Source organism: Coregonus lavaretus (genome assembly GCF_964263955.1).
Source record: "Coregonus lavaretus genome assembly, contig: HAP1_SCAFFOLD_48, whole genome shotgun sequence".
NCBI lineage: Eukaryota > Metazoa > Chordata > Actinopteri > Salmoniformes > Salmonidae > Coregonus > Coregonus lavaretus.
The window spans coordinates 2,731,194-2,752,510 of NW_028163311.1; positions in this window are offsets into that span (position 1 = coordinate 2,731,194).

A 21,317-nucleotide genomic window follows, 5' to 3' on the forward strand; every position below is an offset into this window, starting at 1 on the left:
AACGATCGCCTTACGGCGAGAATAGCTGTGCTACAAGCCCAGCTTCAGACGCAATCGTTAGGCAAGGGTAATTTCAGTGTAGGAAAGGAAGAAACAGCGTCTGTGCCACCAGTAAGTACAGATAGTAACGTTAGTATAAATCCCCCCGCACAGTCCCCGCAGCCGGACAACTTTCTCATGGCTTCTGGAGGGAAATACCGTTGGAATGCTCAACCGGTGTCGCTCATTCAGCCGACAGAAACTTTCAACCGGTTTTCCCCATTATGTAGCGAGTCGGAGTCTGAGTCTTCTCTTGTCTCTACTCCTCCCGTTACGGGGTCTGAGACGCCGAAGGCTCCCACCATTAGCTCTGACAAATTGAAAACCCTAGTCATTGGCGACTCCATTACCCGCAGTATTAGACTTAAAACGAATCACCCAGCGATCATACACTGTTTACCAGGGGGCAGGGCTACCGACGTTAAGGCTAATCTAAAGATGGTGCTGGCTAAAGCTAAAACTGGCGAGTGTAGAGAGTATAGAGATATTGTTATCCACGTCGGCACCAACGATGTTAGGATGAAACAGTCAGAGGTCACCAAGTGCAACATAGCTTCAGCGTGTAAATCAGCTAGAAAGATGTGTCGGCATCGAGTAATTGTCTCTGGCCCCCTCCCAGTTAGGGGGAGTGACGAGCTCTACAGCAGAGTCTCAGCACTCAATCGCTGGTTGAAAACTGTTTTCTGCCCCTCCCAAAAGATAGAATTTGTAGATAATTGGCCCTCTTTCTGGGACTCACCCACAAACAGGACCAAGCCTGACCTGCTAAGGAGTGACGGACTCCATCCTAGCTGGAGGGGTGCTCTCATCTTATCTACCAACATAGATAGGGCTCTAACTCCTCTAGCCCCACAGTGAAATAGGGTGCAGGCCAGGCAGCAGGCTGTTAGCCAACCTGCCAGCTTAGTGGAGTCTGCCAATAGCACAGTCAGTGTAGTCAGCTCAGCCATACCCATTGAGACTGTGTCTGTGCCTCGACCTAGGTTGGGCAAAACTAAACATGACGGTGTTCGCCCTAGCAATCTTATTAGGATAAAGACCTCCTCCATTCCTGCCATTATTGAAAGAGATCGTGATACCTCACATCTCAAAATAGGGTTACTTAATGTTAGATCCCTCACTTCAAAAGCAGTCATAGTCAATGAACTAATCACTGATCATAATCTTGATGTGATTGGCCTGACTGAAACATGGCTTAAGCCTGATGAATTTGCTGTGTTAAATGAGGCCTCACCTCCTGGTTACACTAGTGACCATATTCCCCGTGCATCCCGCAAAGGCGGAGGTGTTGCTAACATTTACGATAGCAAATTTCAATTTACAAAAAAAAAATGGCGTTTTCGTCTTTTGAGCTTCTAGTCATGAAATCTATGCAGCCTACTCAATCACTTTTTATAGCTACTGTTTACAGGCCTCCTGGGCCATATACAGCATTCCTCTCTGAGTTTCCTGAATTCCTATCAGACCTTGTAGTCATAGCAGATCATATTCAAATTTTTGGTGATTTTAATATTCACATGGAGAAGTCCACAGACCCACTCCAAAAGTCTTTCGGAGCCATCATCGACTCAGTGGGTTTTGTCCAACATGTCTCTGGACCTACTCACTGCCACAGTCATACTCTGGACCTAGTTTTGTCCCATGGAATAAATGTTGTAGATCTTAATGTTTTTCCACAAAATCCTGGACTATCGGACCACCATTTTATTACGTTTGCAATCGCAACAAATAATCTGCTCAGACCCCAACCAAGGAGCATCAAAAGTCGTGCTATAAATTCTCAGACAACACAAAAATTCCTTGATGCCCTTCCAGACTCCTTCTGCCTACCCAAGGACGTCAGAGGACAAAAATCAGTTAACCACTTAACTGAGGAACTCAATTTAACCTTGCGCAATACCCTAGATGCAGTTGCACCCCTAAAAACGAAAAACATTTGTCATAAGAAACTAGCTCCCTGGTATACAGAAAATACCCGAGCTTTGAAGCAAGCTTTCAGGAAATTGGAACGGAAATGGCGCCACACCAAACTGGAAGTCTTCCGACTAGCTTGGAAAGACAGTACCGTGCAGTACCGAAGAGCCCTCACTGCTGCTCGATCATCCTACTTTTCCAACTTAATCGAGGAAAATAAGAACAATCCAAAATTTCTTTTTGATACTGTTGCAAAGCTAACTAAAAAGCAGCATTCCCCAAGAGAGGATGGCTTTCACTTCAGCAGTAATAAATTCATGAACTTCTTTGAGGAAAAGATCATGACCATTAGAAAGCAAATTACGGACTCCTCTTTGAATCTGCGTATTCCTCCAGGGCTTAGCTGTCCTGGATCTGCACAGCTCTGCGAGGGCCTGGGATCGGGAGAGACACTTAAGTGTTTTAGTACTATATCTCTTGACACAATGATGAAAATAATCATGGCCTCTAAACCTTCAAGCTGCATACTGGATCCTATTCCTACTAAACTGCTGAAGGAGCTGCTTCCTGTGCTTGGCCCTCCTATGTTGAACATAATAAACAGCTCTCTATCCACCGGATATGTACCAAACTCACTAAAAGTGGCAGTGATAAAGCCTCTCTTGAAAAAGCCTAACCTTGACCCGGAAAATATAAAAAACTATCGGCCTATATCGAATCTTCCATTCCTCTCAAAAATTTTAGAAAAAGCTGTTGCGCAGCAACTCACTGCCTTTCTGAAGACAAACAATGTATACGAAATGCTTCAGTCTGGTTTTAGACCCCATCATAGCACTGAGACTGCACTTGTGAAGGTGGTAAATGACCTTTTACTGGCGTCAGACCGAGGCTCTGCATCTGTCCTCGTGCTACTAGACCTTAGTGCTGCCTTTGACACCATCGATCACCACATTCTTTTGGAGAGACTGGAAACCCAAATTGGTCTACACGGACAAGTTCTGGCCTGGTTTAGATCTTACCTGTCGGAAAGATATCAGTTTGTCTCTGTGAATGGTCTGTCCTCCGACAAATCAACTGTACATTTCGGTGTTCCTCAAGGTTCCGTTTTAGGACCACTATTGTTTTCACTATATATTTTACCTCTTGGGGATGTTATTCGAAAACATAATGTTAACTTTCACTGCTATGCGGATGACACACAGCTGTACATTTCAATGAAACATGGTGAAGCCCCAAAATTGCCCTCGCTAGAAGCCTGTGTTTCAGACATAAGGAAGTGGATGGCTGAAAACTTTCTACTTTTAAACTCGGACAAAACAGAGATGCTTGTTCTAGGTCCCAAGAAACAAAGAGATCTTCTGTTAAATCTGACAATTCATCTTGATGGTTGTAAAGTCGTCTCAAATAAAACTGTGAAGGACCTCGGCGTTACTCTTGACCCTGATCTCTCTTTTGACGAACATATCAAGACTGTTTCAAGGACAGCTTTTTTCCATCTACGTAACATTGCAAAAATCAGAAATGTTCTGTCCAAAAATGATGCAGAAAAATTAATCCATGCATTTGTTACTTCTAGGTTAGACTACTGCAATGCTCTACTTTCCGGCTACCCGGATAAAGCACTAAATAAACTTCAGTTAGTGCTAAATACGGCTGCTAGAATCCTGACTAGAACCAAGAAATTTGATCATATTACTCCAGTGCTAGCTTCCCTACACTGGCTTCCTGTTAAGGCAAGGGCTGATTTCAAGGTTTTACTGTTAACCTATAAAGCGTTACATGGGCTTGCTCCTACCTATCTTTCCGAGTTGGTCCTGCCGTACATACCAATACGTACGCTACGGTCACAAGACGCAGGCCTCCTAATTGTCCCTAAAATTTCTAAGCAAACAGCGGGAGGCAGGGCTTTCTCCTATAGATCTCCATTTTTATGGAACAGTTTGCCTACCCATGTGAGAGACGCAGACTCGGTCTCAACCTTTAAGTCTTTACTGAAGACTTATCTCTTCAGTAGGTCTTATGATTGAGTGTAGTCTGGCCCAGGAGTGTGAAGGTGAACGGAAAGGCTCTGGAGCAACGAACAGCCCTTGCTGTCTCTGCCAGGCCGGTTCCCCTCTCTCCACTGGGGTTCTCTGCCTCTAACCCTGTTACAGGGGCTGAGTCACTGGCTTGCTGGTGCTCTTTCATGCCGTCCCTAGGAGGGGTGCGTCACTTGAGTGGGTTGAGTTACTGACGTGATCTTCCTGTCTGGGTTGGCGCCCCCCCTTGGTTTGTGCTGTGGTGGAGACCTCTGTGGGCTATACTCGGCCTTGTCTCAGGATTGTAAGTTGGTGGTTGAGGATATCCCTCTAGTGGTGCGGGGGCTGTGCTTTGGCAGAGTGGGTGGGGTTATATCCTTCCTGTTTGGCCCTGTCCGGGGGTTTCTTCGGATGGGGCCACAGTGTCTCCGGACCGCTCCTGTCTCAGCCTCCAGTATTTATGCTGCAGTAGTTTATGTGTCGGGGGGCTGGGGTTAGTTGGTTATACCTGGAGTACTTCTCCTGTCTTATCCAGTGTCCTGTGTGAATTTAAGTATGCTCTCTCTAATTCTCTCGTTCTCTCTTTCTCTCTGAGAACCTGAGCCCTAGGACCATACGTCAGGACTACCGGGCATGCTGACACCTTGCTGTCCCCAGTCCGCCTGGCCTTGCTGCTATTCCAGTTTCAACTGTTCTGCCTGCGGTTACGAAACCCCTACCTGTCCCAGACCTGCTGTTTTCAACTCTTAATGATCGGCTATGAAAAGCCAACTGAGAGACCTGAGCCCTAGGACCATACGTTGGGACTACCGGCCGTGGTGACTCCTTGCTGTCCCCAGTCCGCCTGGCCTTGCTGCTATTCCAGTTTCAACTGTTCTGCCTGCGGTTATGGAACCCCTACCTGTCCCAGACCTGCTGTTTTCAACTCTTAATGATCGGCTATGAAAAGCCAACTGAGATTTATTCCTGATTATTATTTGACCATGCTTGTCACTTATGAACATTTTTGAACATCTTAGCATGGTTCTGTTATAATCTCCACCCGGCACAGCCAGAAGAGGACTGGCCACCCCTCATAGCCTGGTTCCTCTCTAGGTTTCTTCCTAGGTTTTGGCCTTTCTAGGGAGTTTTTCCTAGCCACCGTGCTTCTACACCTGCATTACTAGCTGTTTGGGGTTTTAGGCTGGGTTTCTGTACAGCACTTCGAGATATTAGCTGATGTACGAAGGGCTATATAAAATAAAATTGATTGATTGATTGATAACACAACAAAATATGGAAAAAGTCAAGGGGTCTGAATACTTTCCGCAGGCACTGTATATGTTGGGGTCAATGAAGGGTGGATAGGAACTTGGTGCATGGAAAGTTACTAAGGGAGACAAGGGGAAGTGCAGAATTCATGTTCCTAAGGAGGGAGGCAAAGGGCAACAGTCTAGTTTCAGTTCCTGATAAGGCAGGCCAGTTGTGGACTAGGGAGGAGCAAGGAATCCGGCTCGAGGTCATGTCAACAGATGAAGTGAGTAGAAACCTCTGGGAGGGGGGCCAGAGGGGCCCACCACAACGACCCTCCTACTACAGTCCTATCTCACACGCATACACTTTCACGCCCACAAAGGTTCTAGCATCAGGCAGGGCCATGACTACACCAGTGAGAAGAACCAATTAAGTTCCTGACTAGCATCAGAGATGTATTGGCTGTCTAGATATGTAAGGAGTTGAGTAGGAGGTTATAAATATATGTGCTTGTGTAATCATGCTTTGTCTTTGCAGCTGTTTGAAACCCGTTGGATGAATGAACTTGGTTTGAGGTTTTCCTAGATGTCCGTTTGAGTTTTTACTCTGTTTGTTCAGAACCTAACAGAAAGCTTCATAATGAAAAATTATCTAACGGGCGAAATGATGAACGTGATGTGCTTTATCTATTACCTAGCGAACAACTTGACTACAGGTATTTATTTAAAAGTACTAATATTCAAAGGCCAAAAAACTTAACTGAGCAGAATGCTAACAAAATGCTAACTAGTACTAAGGAATCATCATAGAGGACGCTAACTAAATGCTAACGAGTGCAATGCGAACACTTTGTACAGTTTCTGACCTCAGCTATACAAGTAACTCAAACACTCACAGTTGGCTGCCCGCACAAAACTAATATTAGCCAGCAAGGCTCTTGATCCAGGTGGGGATTCTCTGCTGTTAGCAAGGGAATGCTTGATTGGAAGAAGCTAACCACTTAGCTAGATAGCTAACTAACTACTACATTAGCAAACCTAATGGGCAACTGCAGAGCATTTAGCACATTGTAGACTGTTAACTTAATAGTTTAGATATCTAGCTGGCAAACATTTAGTTGTGAATTCCATACTGTAATTAGATCACCTGGCGCATGCTGCACGACAGAGATTGACTCACAAGGCTCCGGTCTCTTCTCGTTGACTGGGGACTACTGTAAGCTACATAATAATGTGACGTAATGTTCTTTATCTCGTAACGTATTGCACAAGTTGACTGCAGGTATTTACTTAAAAAGTAGCTACAAATATTCAAATTAATCAAGAAAAACTTCAAGAAAACAGTTTCAGCTGTATGGAAAACCCATCCAGTGGCTTTTTCCAAATTCCCTGGTATCCAGTATACCACCCAAGCCTAGTAACTACACAGACTCATTTCATAGAAGTTCTAATTACTGGCAGTTTGTCTACGTCACTTCTTTAGTCTACTCTCTGAGCACTCCAGATAGCCCAGTTAATAAAACACATGCTGGCAATACTGGTATTTGGGTATTTTATTAGGATCCCCATAAGCTGTTGCAAAAGCAGTAGCTACTCTTCCTGGAGTCCACACAAAACATGAAACATGACATAATACAGAACATTAATAGACAAGAACAGCTCAAGGACAGAACTACATAAAAACATTTTAAAAGGCACACGTAGCCTACATGTCAATACATGTCAATACATACAAAAACGTTGTGCCATGAGGTGTTGCTTTATCTGTTTTTGAAAGCAGGTTTGCTGTTTATTTGAGCAATATGAGATGGAACGGAGTTCCATGCAATAACGGCTCTATATAATAGTGTATCCTTTCTTGGATTTGGGGACTGTGAAAAGACCCCTGGTGGCATGTCTGGTGGGGTATGTGTGTGTGTCAGAGATATGTGTACAGCATGCATAGTATTTATATTAGCCCTCTGATTACAATGAAGAGCAGGACGTGCCGCTCTGTTCTGGGCCAGCTGCAGCTTAAATAGGTATTTTTATTTATTCAGATTTATTAAAAATAAATCAGCTTTAATATTTCTGATAGATTTAACTTCCATCAATGTAATTGTCTGCATCACTTCCAATCCCCCATATATACTTTTCACATATATAATATAATATATATATATCCTTTAAAAAATACATATTTTCCTTTATTACTTTCCAACCCCACCACCCCTCCCCTAATTGGAGTAAACTAGTGAACAACAATGCTTAGGCCTCTACTTCATGCTTATACATACTATATACATTTTATGGACAGTCAATTTCACAATAGTTCTATTTTGTTTGTTTTTACTCCTCAACCTCTCCGATCATTTTCATGATGTCCATCCGGTTTCTTCTGTATGCCATATCTTTCAAACTGTGCTCTTTCACAAAAGTTCTTAACCTATATCCTATATACTTTTTAACTTAACTAGGTCTTTCCTTACAGAACTCGACCACACGACTGGACAATAATCAAGATAAGACAAATCTAGAACCTACAGAACTTGCTTTTTGGAGTGTGGTGTCAAAAAAGCAGAGCATCTATTACGGACAGAACTCTTCCCATCTTTATAACCATTGAATCTATATGTTTTGACCATGACAGTTTACAATCTAAGGTAATGCCAAGTAATTTAGTCTCCTCAACTTGTTCAACAACCACACCATTCATTACCAGATTCAGCTGAGGTCTAGAATTTAGGAAATTATTTGTACCAAATACAGTGCTCTTAGTTTTAGATGTTCAGGGCCAGTTTATTACTGGCCACCCATTCCAAAACAGACTATACTGGTGTCATCCATGCAAGTCTCAGTAGCATAAAATAACATCTACGTTCTCATTGAAACAGTTCATCATGAAACAGTTCTACTGCAACTTTTCATGCACAGTGGAAAGTTGGAACGAACCTGCTCTTACCATGAGAAACAGATTTCCCAATCTTCTCCTCCTCTTCTTCATCTTTAATGTTGACATTCAGCTCCAGTGTTTGACTGCAGTCTTCCAGCTTCACTGATGCCATCTCTTGTACCTGCGGTGCAAACTGGGCTCGACTGTCAATCAGGACCCAGTGAATGTAGGTTTGGACTCAGTGTGGAAGGAGAGAGGCAGGCTGGGTTTGTCCTCACTGTTGATGTTACAGGCCTTAGATTTAATCCTAGTCGGCCTGTAGTAATAAAGAGAAACAGACAATGTTGTGGAGAATTGTCCTTATCCTCAGTAAAAACAAAGTACTTCCAGAGTTTTTGTAGAATCAAGATATACTTTTTTACACAAGCAATAGAGCCAAGCTGGTCTGCAGAGCAACTACTCTCCTACACTCAGTTGTCAGTTTTTATACAGTTTCATTTTTGCTCCTAGTACACACCTTTTTCTTAATCCATCCCTGGTTAGTTTACTCCACCATTGTTTCCAATCTTAACATCTTGACCGTCCCACCCACTTGTTTATTCTTTAATAGTGGCACAATCTGACTTCTCTTCCTTCTATTCCGTCTGTTTTTGGAAACAATGGTGGCGGGACCAAACCTTGTTATGCCACTTCCTGGCTCTGTTTTAACCCTTTAAGTGGTTCTTTCTCCATAGGTGTATACTGAGCCATTTCCTGTCTTTGTTTCAACTGAGCCATTTCCTTTTGCACCATACTTAGCTTGTTATGTTTTCTATCCTTGTGAGTTAGTGGTTAACCGCGATTAACTGAAAAATCTCCAATACTTTATGGCCTTTCCGGCCGTCTTCGTGGTTATATGCGGGGAGCATAAATTGTACAATTGAAAGCTAATAAATGCTTTTCCAAGTTAGAACTCATGTATATTTATGCAATAAGGCCAGAGGAGGTGTGGTATATGGTCAATATACCACGGCTAAGGGCTGTTAGGCACGATGCAACGCCTGAGTCGCCTAATTGCTATTATAAAACTGGTTACCAACATATGTAGAACAGTACAAATATTGCTTTTGTCATACTTGTGGTGTAGGTCTGAATTACCACGGCTTTCAGCCAATCAGCATACCACGGCTTTCAGCCAATCAGCATTGGGTGGTCGAACAACCCCGACCACCCAATGTATATTTACTACAGTAAAATAATATACTGCACCAACTACATAAATATCTGATAGGGGCCATTATCTTCTATGTGGACTTTAAACGAACATCAGAATGGACGACGCCATTTTAACAGCTCGTAAGATTATATACATTTTTACACAAAACCAATAACATGTCAAACGAACACAGAAATCTCAAATTGTTTATTTTATTAAGTTACTTTGACGAAATTATGTACATCCACTCAGACAAATCGCAAATATCTAGCTATGTGACTTGTAAAATAGTTTTTATCACGTTCTTTCACTCACTCGGTTTGACACAAAAATAACACATAATAACTTTACCAAATGGGAGAATACCTTGCGGTATTTGTTAACTAGCATGTTATGACATGTTCTTTCGATATTAGAAAGTTTAAACGTGCTATTACATACCTGTAGTAATACATTTGAAACGGACACAAAGTTGTCGTCTTGACAGCACATGTCTGGCGCATTCTTTATTCTGAATAATGGGTCGCGCCAACCCGGGTCTTCCTGTTCCCCCACTACCACAGTGCAACAACGACATCTATTGGACTGATGGACTAACTACCTCTTAATAATAATAATAATAAATAATAATAATAATAATATGCCATTTAGCAGACGCTTTTATCCAAAGCGACTTACAGTCATGTGTGCCTACATTTTTAGGTATGGGTGGTCCCTCTACCTCTTCTTCTTCTTATCTAGTATAATGACGTTCACGTAATGTGTATGCCTCCACCTACTGTTCGGTTAGTAAACCAGAGAAAAATAAATGTCCATTGTGGAAAAGGGGGAAAAACTACATCACACAAAATTAAAATACATAAAAAAGTCACAGTCCAATCCAAATGATATCCCTACACAGGTTCAGGGGCCTTGGAGGGCGGAACATCTCCAGTCAGTATTCCCTGCAATCAGTGGAAACTCCTTAGAGGAGGAAGGGGAGGACCATACCCCTCAGTGAATTTCATTTTTTTTTTTTTATAATAGTGAAACATTAAAAAAGTTATCCTTTTCAGATACAACTATAAAAAAATATATACATTAATATTTAACCAAATAATTGATTAAAACACACTGTTTTGCAATGACAGCTAGCTTCCGTCCACCTCTGGGTACATTGACTTCAATACAAAACCTAGGAGGCTCATGGTTCTCACCCCCTTCCATAGACTTACACAGTAATTATGACAACTTCCGCAGGACATCCTCTAACCTTTTGCAGCATGAACTGACATGTTGTCCACCAAATCAAAGGATCAGAGAATGAATCTAGTACTGAAAGCATAAGCTACAGCTAGCTAGCACTGCAGTGCATAAAATGTATTGAGTAGTTGACTCAAAGAGAGAGAAAGACAATAGTTGAACAGTTTTTAACAAATGCATTTCTTCAAAAATGAAGGAGGAGCAAGAGAGAGAGATATTTTGTCATTTTTTTCAGTTTCACTTACTTAGCTAGCAAATGCAAATGGTTAGTTTTGCCTACTCAAATACCCGGCTCAAACAGAGGGATGCTATGTTAGGTAGCTGGCTATGACTATCTAACACTGGAACTCTTCCAAGTCAAGGTAAGCTTTTGGTTTGACTAATTTATTCCCACCGGGGCCCGCCGGTGTAACTGCTAAGAAAGAATACAACAAACTGTTTGGCTATGAAAGTGAACTGTTCACGTGTGATCAGGGTGTATTCATTCCGCCAATTTGTTGAAAAACGTTTCTTAAACGAAAGCAAAATGGAATGAAACAGGGATAAACATACCTGAATTTGTCCAATAGAAACTTGTTTGCAACTGTTGGACTAATGATTACACCATAGATAAGCTAGATGCAGGCAAGTGTGGTCCTCTGTAGCTCAATTGGTAGAGCATTTATCAGGGTTCTAAAGCAATACTAGTTGTGCCCCACCATGGATTGAGAACTGGAGAACTACCTTCTGAATCTTGCTTTAGAGCCCTAATAAAACAAGGTAGATTTTACATTTACGTCATTTAGCAGACGCTCTTATCCAGAGCGACTTACAGTTAGTGCACACATTATTATTTTCATACTGGCCCCCCGTGGGAATCAAACCCACAACCCTGGCGTTGCAAACGCCATGCTCTATCAACTGAGCTACCTCCCTGCCTGCCATTCCCTCCCCTACCCTGGACGACGCTGGGCCAATTGTGCGCCGCCCCATTGGTCTCCCGGTTGCGGCCGGCTACAGCAGAGCTTGGATTCGAACCAGGATCTCTAGTGGCACAGCTAGCACTGCGATGCAGTGCCTTAGACCACTGTGCCACTCAGGAGACCAGAATGGTCCTAGTGCTGTTGAAATGATGTTCCTACTGCTGTTGACATGATGGTCCTAGTGCTGTTGAAATGATGGTCCTACTGCTGTTGACATGATGGTCCTACTGCTGTTGAAATGATGATCCTAGTGCTGTTGAAAGATGGTCCTACTGCTGTTGAAATGATGGTCCTAGTGCTGTTGAAATGATGGTCCTAGTGCTGTTGAAATGATGGTCCTACTGCTGTTGAAATGATGGTCCTGGTACTGTTGAAATGATGGTCCTGGTGCTGTTGAAATGATGGTCCTAGTACTGTTGAAATGATGGTCCTGGTGCTGTTGAAATGATGGTCCTAGTACTGTTGAAATGATGGTCCTGGTGCTGTTGAAATGATGGTCCTAGTACTGTTGAAATGATGGTCCTGGTGCTGTTGAAATGATGGTCCTAGTACTGTTGAAATGATGGTCCTGGTGCTGTTGAAATGATGGTCCTAGTACTGTTGAAATGATGGTCCTGGTGCTGTTGAAATGATGGTCCTAGTACTGTTGAAATGATGGACCTAGTACTGTTGAAATGATGGTCCTAGTGCTGTTGAAATGATGGTTCTACTGCTGTTGAAATGATGGTCCTAGTGCTGTTGAAATGTACAAAAATGTATCTGAAATGTAGCCATACACATCAACAACCATTGTTTGTATAATAACACAATTAAGATATGCACCCCATTACTAGCTACAAGTGTATCTGAAATGCAACCATATCTGTCGTAGGCCTACACATCATTTGTGTCTATCAACACACACAGATCAGCTCGACAGGATGATTACCACTAGGCTATCAGAAATTGTACAGGCTTCATAGCATGAACTTCAATAATTAGAACTATAGGCTAAATTTCTGTAGAATGTGACACTAAGCAATGAGCGTAACCTACAGTAAGCCAAGCTGCCACTTCTCTCTGTGGGAGAGTTTCAGAAAAGATAACTAAATCAAACTAAGTGCGTATTCTATATTCAGAGCTGAGGTTACATTTCCTACATGACAGTAGCTCATTTCAATCTGCCACGAATAAGAGTGAATGACCATTCATAGAGCAACACACACACACACACACACACACACACACACACACACACACACACACACACACACACACACACACACACACACACTATAGCGAGAGAGCAGGAAGGGGGTGAAAAACTAGGCTGCATCGTTTCCATAGTAACTTTTACAGTAGCCTATCACACAACGACTGTGTGTAATGCAAATTAATTATGCATTGAAGTGAAAAGCAAAGGCCTACTATACATTAAACAATGTGCCAAACAACCAGTAGGCTTACATGAGGGGAAACCAATGGATAAATTATTCCATGAGAAGTTTCAGATTCCATTCTCCTTCCTGGCTAAATTGACTTCTCAGGTCTCTCAAATGCCAGCTGGGCTTTTCGTTGATGTAACATGCTCTGTGTTCAGAGTCTGTGTTCACTGAATACGTTCTTCAGGTTGACGAACATATTTTTGGTACATTGCTGTAGATGCCCCAAAAATGTTAATCATGTTTCAGTGCCAATAGCACAGTCGGCAGTGCTGACAAAGGCCCGCCATATCTTTGAAGAACAAAGAACTTGTCAGTTGGTTGCACTGCCCAGCCATTTTAGAATGTTCATGCTGATCAAAGCTTCGCAAACTACCTATATTATTCAGAGCACTGCGACCAAAACTTTACGAAGCTACTAGCTAGCCTATAATTAGCTGTTTCCCTACCCACAACCAGACAACCCACTACAGACTAAGTCCTGCATGTGGAATAAAGAAGTGAGAGTGATTAGCTGGACAATTAACCTTATTTCAAATAAAATAAAGGGGGGTGTTTTTAGTGTCTAAGTGTTTCAATACATTACATATGCATTGTAGAGAATACTGGTGGCTGGCAAATTGTCTTGTCCCCATGGTGGTGTAGAGGTGTAGTGACATGTTTTGAGTAGATAAATAGACATATACATGTCCTTATGTCCTCAGTCACCTAATCTAAAACCTAATTATGAATAATTACATTGAGAATGTAAACCTTTTAAAAGAAGCACATTGATATATTCTATTTCTGTAGTTATGATTATATCCCAATGTTCTTTCTATGCATTAAGCATGGTTAGCACCTTTATTACAATGTTTACAAGTAAATACATGCATATATATAATGTGTAATGTCATTGTATCATGTGTTCTTTTTATTGGCTGTTGCATTATGGGTAGTGGTATTTAAACCCTGGCATTACCTTGTTTGAGAGAGGACAGGGAACGGGTTGGCATGCTGCTGGGTTTTCAGGCATGATTGAGCCTGGGTTTTTTCTTTGAGAGTACTAGTTTACTCAGTTTGAGGCCTACATAGTGTTCACGTCCGGTTTGTTATTTTGCTGGTAAATAATTGTACAGTTCGCCGACTATATCTCCACTAGTAAATAAAAGCCTCACTCTGGGCAAGAATAGTAAAGAACTGCTGTTGCCTCCTCAATGTTAAAATCCAACCGCGTGGGTAAATGTGACAATAGGTTTTGAATGCCATTAATTACACAAAAGCATTATATTTACTGTAAAGATAACCCCCAAAACGACAATGATTCAGTAGATCAATAAAGCTATAGTACTCTAGCAGGTCACAAAGTTGCTTATGCTGACAAAACATGTTAGTGAATAGGTCAAATATAGCTTTGTGATGCTCATTTGAACTTCCTGTCTTCCTCAGCTGCAGACAAACACTAAATATTATAAAAACATAGTTGTTTTGTATATAATTACACATAAGAGAAGAAAAGGTTGACCATTACAAATAAATGTACAAACTTTATTCCTCATTGACAGATCAATCAAGTTCAATGCAGTTATCCAAATACATTCATCATCAATGGCTAAAATAATGAATATAGTTTTAATATCACATGTAGTCGTTTCATAGCATGTGTCTAATTAAACAAAATTATTTTTGATAAAGAGCAAATACCTACGCATGTGATGTCACGATTCTCTAAAGCAGAACCCAGAAGCAGACCAGGACAAGGTGAGTTGAATGAAGGTGAGTATTTATTTAAAGACTTAAATGTGGAAGCAGGAGAATCCAGGTGACGGAGCTGGCAGTGGAGGTGAGTTGGTGGGAGTGAATGGGCAGATCCAATTATGTCTCTGAAGCCACAGACGACCAGACAGCGGTGGAGTGAATGTTTCGGAAGAGTAACTGTAGACAGAGTAAACAAAGGTGTGTTCACAGCAAGCAGAAAGTACAAAACAACAAAACTAACTCTTAGTAACTTGAGGCTGATACGCAGGCACAACATACTGTTCATGGCTAACGATCCGGTAGGGAACGGATGCCAGGTCAGAGCTTATGAAGAGGTGATGATCAGGACCAGGTGTGCAGACAGCTGATGAGATGCAGGTGCGGGTAATCGAGAGATCTCCCGCCTAGCTTCGTCGCCCGGCAACCAGACAGGGTGCGTTCAGGAACCTTCAGGAAACAGACTCCAAGACAGAAAACAGACAACTCAGGCAGAAACAGACTCAGGAAGCGGGATTCATGACATGTGAAGCTTGGTTATGTAAGATATGCTGTAAGAGCTGTCATCCCCAAACCACTGCAATGTAAGAATTTGACTGTGTTTCAAGTGTGTGCAGACGGACAGAGTATACTGAAGAACGGTGTGTAGAAGGATGACGGGGTTGCAATTGTGGTGGGGATGATGATCCTGAGTTCCTGGAGTGCCCTGTAAGGGTGAAGGAGATTGAGGTGGCAAAGGTTAGATGGGTCAATCAAATCTCCTATTCGCAGGCGATTAAAATAGTTGAGAAAACAAGTGATGCTAGGGAAGATATGGTAGTGGATACACCACAGCCTGTAGTAAATGTTTGCTGCCAGACAAAACATACCCTGTGCGTTAAAAATGTTTATTTGTTTTACGTTCATTGCCACAGTTATAAACTGGACAGCACAAGTCTCAAAGACGTCTAAGAAACTGGACATGATTGTGGCTGCGGCAGAAACATTTTTTTGGGACTGAAGACTTGCAAGGGGTCCCTTGAGCCTGTGTAGGGATCAGATCTGCCTAAATTCTCTACTGCTTTGTGCTACACTCGTTAATGCACATTCACCATTCCCTAAGTGAAGTAGCCTACCCTTCTTTCCATCCGCACCACTAGACTAACAACTGAGGCAAATTCCTTTCGATCGAACTCGACAAGTCATTGTGGATTATAGAGACTTTTCTGCCTGAACACTCACTCCCAGCTCACATCTGAACTATTTGAGTCACTAGTGTCCCTCCACTGGCTCTTACGACAGAGACCATTGAGAACCTGAACTTTCCTGAATAGACGTTGACCTTTGTTGATACCAGATAACATTACTTGAGCCACTGTCCCGTTTCTCCATTTATTTAGGTTGAAATGACAGTATCAAGCCTTATTGATTTCCCCATTATTGTTTGTTTTTGCTTTGATATGATTATACTCCTTTCCTTAGTTCTTTTGTTGCTTCATTGTGATTTAGTTTCATCATTTTTGGAGAGGTATTGCAGTTTATTATACTTGGCCCTACGGCGCAATCGGACAATCTCTCTCTTTCACTGAGTACAACACAACCCAGGAGAGGCCTGCTGCAAACACTGGATTGGATCCCTCAGAGCGTACCTGCCGTGGGTTGACCACGGACCGTTCCTCAAGGACTTTTACATTTTTAATTTCTGGACTTGTCCAGTTGGGACTTTTAGTCATTGCTAAACAAAGATTGTGGAACACCCTTCTGTCAGTTTGGAATGTCTACATATCCTGTAACCACTCATTCATACAAACTGATACAAATGCAATAACTGATATTCACTTATGTCCCATTCTTCAATCTGGTCTTTGATATACAAAGTGTACAAAACATTAGGAACACCTTCCTAATATTGCATTGCACCCCCTTTTGCCCTCAGAACAGCCTCAATTCGTTGGGGCATGGACTCTACAAGGTGTCGAATGCGTTCCACAGGGATGCTGGCCCATGTTGACTCCAATGCTTCCCACAGTTGTATCAAGTTGGCTGGATGTCCTTTGGATGTCCTTTGGGTGGTGGACCATTCTTGATACACACAGGAAACTGTTGAGCGTCAACCCAGCAGCGGTGCAGTTCTTGGCACACTCAAATCCGGTGCGCCTGGCACCTACTGCCATACCCAGTTCAAAGGCACTTAAATATTTTCTTGCCCGTTCACCCTCTGAATGGCACACATACACAACCCATGTCTCAATTGTCTCAAGGCTTAAAAATCCTTATTTAACCTGTCTCTTCCCCTTCATCTACACTGATTTAAAGTGGATTTAACAGGTAACATCAATAAGGCATCATAGCATTCACCTGGTCAGTCTGTCATGGAAAGAGCAGGTGTTCCTAATGTTTTGAGAATTCAGTGTATATTTTAGTCGACGCAAGTGATATATATATATTTTTTTTTAAATATACATTAATAAAAGTGTTATTCACCCTGGACATGAGACTTGATTTTTTTACTTTTGAATCATAAGCTCTAAGTGTTGTCTGGGGACAGGCGGAAGAACAAGCGGAAGTTTTTATTGAAGTCAGGGAGAGTTTTCGAAGGAGAGAACATGAGTTCTGAAGTACAGTAAACCCAACCAGGGACCCTGAATTATCTGCTATATCACACAGACAGCACTAGTGAAGACCTTGATTATCTGCTATATCACACAGACAGCAGTAGTGAAGACCTTGATTATCTGCTATATCACACAGACAGCACTAGTGAAGGCCTTGATTATCTGCTATATTACACAGACAGCACTAGTGAAGACCTTGATTATCTGCTATATCACACAGACAGCACTAGTGAAGACCTTGAATATCTGCTATATCACACAGACAGCACTAGTGAAGACCTTGATTATCTGCTATATCACACAGACAGCACTAGTGAAGGCCTTGATTATCTGCTATATCACACAGACAGCACTAGTGAAGACCTTGATTATCTGCTATATCACACAGACAGCACTAGTGAAGACCTTGATTATCTGCTCTATCACACAGACAGCACTAGTGAAGACCTTGATTATCTGCTATATTACACAGACAGCACTAGTGAAGACCTTGATTATCTGCTATATCACACAGACAGCACTAGTGAAGACCTTGATTATCTGCTATATCACACAGACAGCACTAGTGAAGACCTTGATTATCTGCTATATCACACAGACAGCAGTAGTGAAGACCTTGATTATCTGCTATATCACACAGACAGCACTAGTGAAGACCTTGATTATCTGCTATATCACACAGACAGCACTAGTGAAGGCCTTGATTATCTGCTATATTACACAGACAGCACTAGTGAAGACCTTGATTATCTGCTATATCCCACAGACAGCACTAGTGAAGACCTTGATTATCTGCTATATCACACAGACAGCACTAGTGAAGGCCTTGATTATCTACTATATCACACAGACAGCAGTAGTGAAGACCTTGATTATCTGCTATATCACACAGACAGCACTAGTGAAGACCTTGATTATCTGCTATATCACACAGACAGCACTAGTGAAGACCTTGATTATCTGCTATATCACACAGACAGCACTAGTGAAGACCTTGATTATCTGCTATATCACACAGACAGCACTAGTGAAGGCCTTGATTATCTGCTATATCACACAGACAGCATTAGTGAAGACCCAGATTGGTGGAGATTTCACATAATGTGCAAACTCCACCGAGCCGGGGCACTGGGCCATGTTAAACAAACTCGCCTACTCTCTCTGACCCCCAAGCCCTCACCCATGACCTCCCATTGGCCCAGGGCCTCCTGTCTAACCCTCTAATCACAGTTTCTCTGACAGGAAGTTACTCCAGTATTAAGGTTTATGGTGCATAGGGCTTCTCCACTCCTTATGAGATGACAAACCTGCATGGATTAGCAAAAGAAAACATGGCACCTGTATTTAGACAATTGTAGTCAAGACAGCCACAGTTTACACAGGAGTGTCCAGGTTCCAGCACTCTACTAACACTTCACTCAACTAATTGTGGTCTAAATGGAAGACCATGATTAGTTGAATGAGATGTTTGTGCTAGGCAGGAATAAAAACGTGCACACAGTTCAGTCTCCTGGGACTAGAGTTGCAAAAATCCACCAACTTTCCCATAATCCCCAGGTTTTCCAGAAATCCTGTTTGAAGATTCCAGATTTACTGTTTATTCCCTCCTGATTCAGGAAACCTTCCAACCGGGTTTTCTGGAAAACAAGGGAATTTGGGGAAAGTTACCAGATTTTTGCAACTACCTGGGACAGAAATCACCAACGTCTGTATTATAGAACGAGCTCCCTAAGGAACAATGAGATGACAATTCTGCATGATATAGACAATAACATGTGTGGATCTACATGTAATTGCCAAAATAAAGGAAACACCAACATAGTGTCTTTAATAGGGCGTTGAGCCACCATGAGGCAGAATAGTTTCAATGCACCTTGGCATAGATTCTACAAGTGTCTGAACTCTATTAGAGGGAAGCGACACCACTCTTCCTCAAGAAATTCCATCCTTTGGTGTTTTGTTGATGGTGGTGGAAAATGCTGTGTCAGGAGCCGCTCCAGAATCTCCCATAAGTGTTCAATTTGGTTGAGTTCTGGTGACTGTGACGGCCATGGCATATGGTTTGTATAGTTTTCATCAAACGATTCAGGCACTCATGCCCTGTGGATGGGGGCATTGTCATCATATGGGGGCCAAAAAAATGGCCTGCCCAGCCTTTTGTATGCATGACCCTAAGCATGATGCGATGTTAATTGATTAATTAACTCAGGAACCACACCTGTGTAGAAGCACCTGCTTTCAATATACTTTGTATCCCTCATTTACTCAAGTGTTTAAATTGTTTTGCCCCTTTTTCTCCCCAATTTCTTGATGTCCAATTGCGATCTTTTCTCATCGCTGCACCTCCCTAATGGGCTCGGGAGAGGCGAAGGTCGAGTCATTCGTCCTCCAAAACATGACCTGCCAAACAGCGCTTCATAACGCCCATAACCCGGAAGCCAGCCATACCAATGTGTCGGAGGAAACACTGTTCAACTGACGACTGAAGTCAGCCTGCAGGCGCCCAGCCCGCCACAAGGAGTTGCAAGAGCGTGATGAGCCAAGTAAAGCTCCCCTGGGACAAACCCTACCCTAACCCGGATGTCGCTGGGCCAATTGTGCGCCGCCCTATGGGACTCCTGGTCACGGCTGGTTGTGACACAGCCTGGGATCGAACCCGCGTCTGTAGTTACGCCTCAAGCACTGCGATCCAGTGCCTTAGACCGCTGCGCCACTCAGGAGACCCTAGTTACCTGTATTTTTATCTAACATGTGTGCCTTCCTGAATAAACTCCAGAATAAACCTGAAGAACAGGGAGATTTTCCTGATGCTCGGGTCACTGAAGTTCTACATCTGTCTGGGTGTTATGTGCTTACGTCTTTAAAATATGACTAGAACATTTATTGTTAATTTCTAGAAATATATCCTTAGATACATTGATGAACTCAGTTGATAGTGGGAGTTAGCTATCTAGATAGCTATTCCCCAGCAGTTTCAACCTAGCTAGCTACCTAATGGCCTTTTTATAATCTTTATAGATAATACAAATATATGAAGTTTCCCCTCGCATCTAGAGCTACCTAATATAGCAAGCCAGTTGATAGTACAGTAGCTAGGATGAATGCAATGTCTGACATTAGTAGCTATATGGGTGACATTAGCTAACCTTAGATAATTGAGTGATGAAATCCGAAGAATGACATCACATCAGAAAAAGGTTTATAGCTAAACAGAAATTAATGAATCTACCAATACAGATATCCACTGGAAAATCTTTACATAAATGATATCATCAAAAACATGTTGAAATAGCATTAGGCTGAATTATCTAGCTAGCTAGCTAGTCCCTTGCTGGGAGTCCACCATGTTGCAATGTGGCTACTGGCTAGGTACCAAACTGGTGATGTAATCATCATGTTGTATGGGTACTGCCTTCCATTTAGCCAATCAATGACATTATAAGAAAAAATACAGTAGTTGCATGGTAAGAAATGGATGTGAAAAAACACAGCTCAATCAAAACCATCTAACCTATAGCGCTTTAGACACACCCACTCCTTTCCACACGCCCACTACTTTCCTTTAGACACACCCACTCCTTTCCACACGCCTACTACTTTCCTTTAGACACACCCACTCCTTTCCACACGCCCACTACTTTCCTTTAGACACACCCACTCCTTTCCACACGCCTACTACTTTCCTTTAGACACACCCACTCCTTTCCACACGCCCACTACCTTCCTTTAGACACACCCACTCCTTTCCACACGCCCACTACTTTCCTTTAGACACACCCACTCCTTTCCAGACGCCCACTACTTTCCTTTAGACACACCCACTCCTTTCCACACGCCCACTACTTTCCTTTAGACACACCCACTCCTTTCCAGACGCCCACTACTTTCCTTTAGACACACCCACTCCTTTCCACACGCCCACTACTTTCCTTTAGACACACCCACTCCTTTCCAGACGCCCACTACTTTCCTTTAGACACACCCACTCCTTTCCACACGCCCACTACTTTCCTTTAGACACACCCACTCCTTTCCAGACGCCCACTACTTTCCTTTAGACACACCCACTCCTTTCCAGACGCCCACTACTTTCC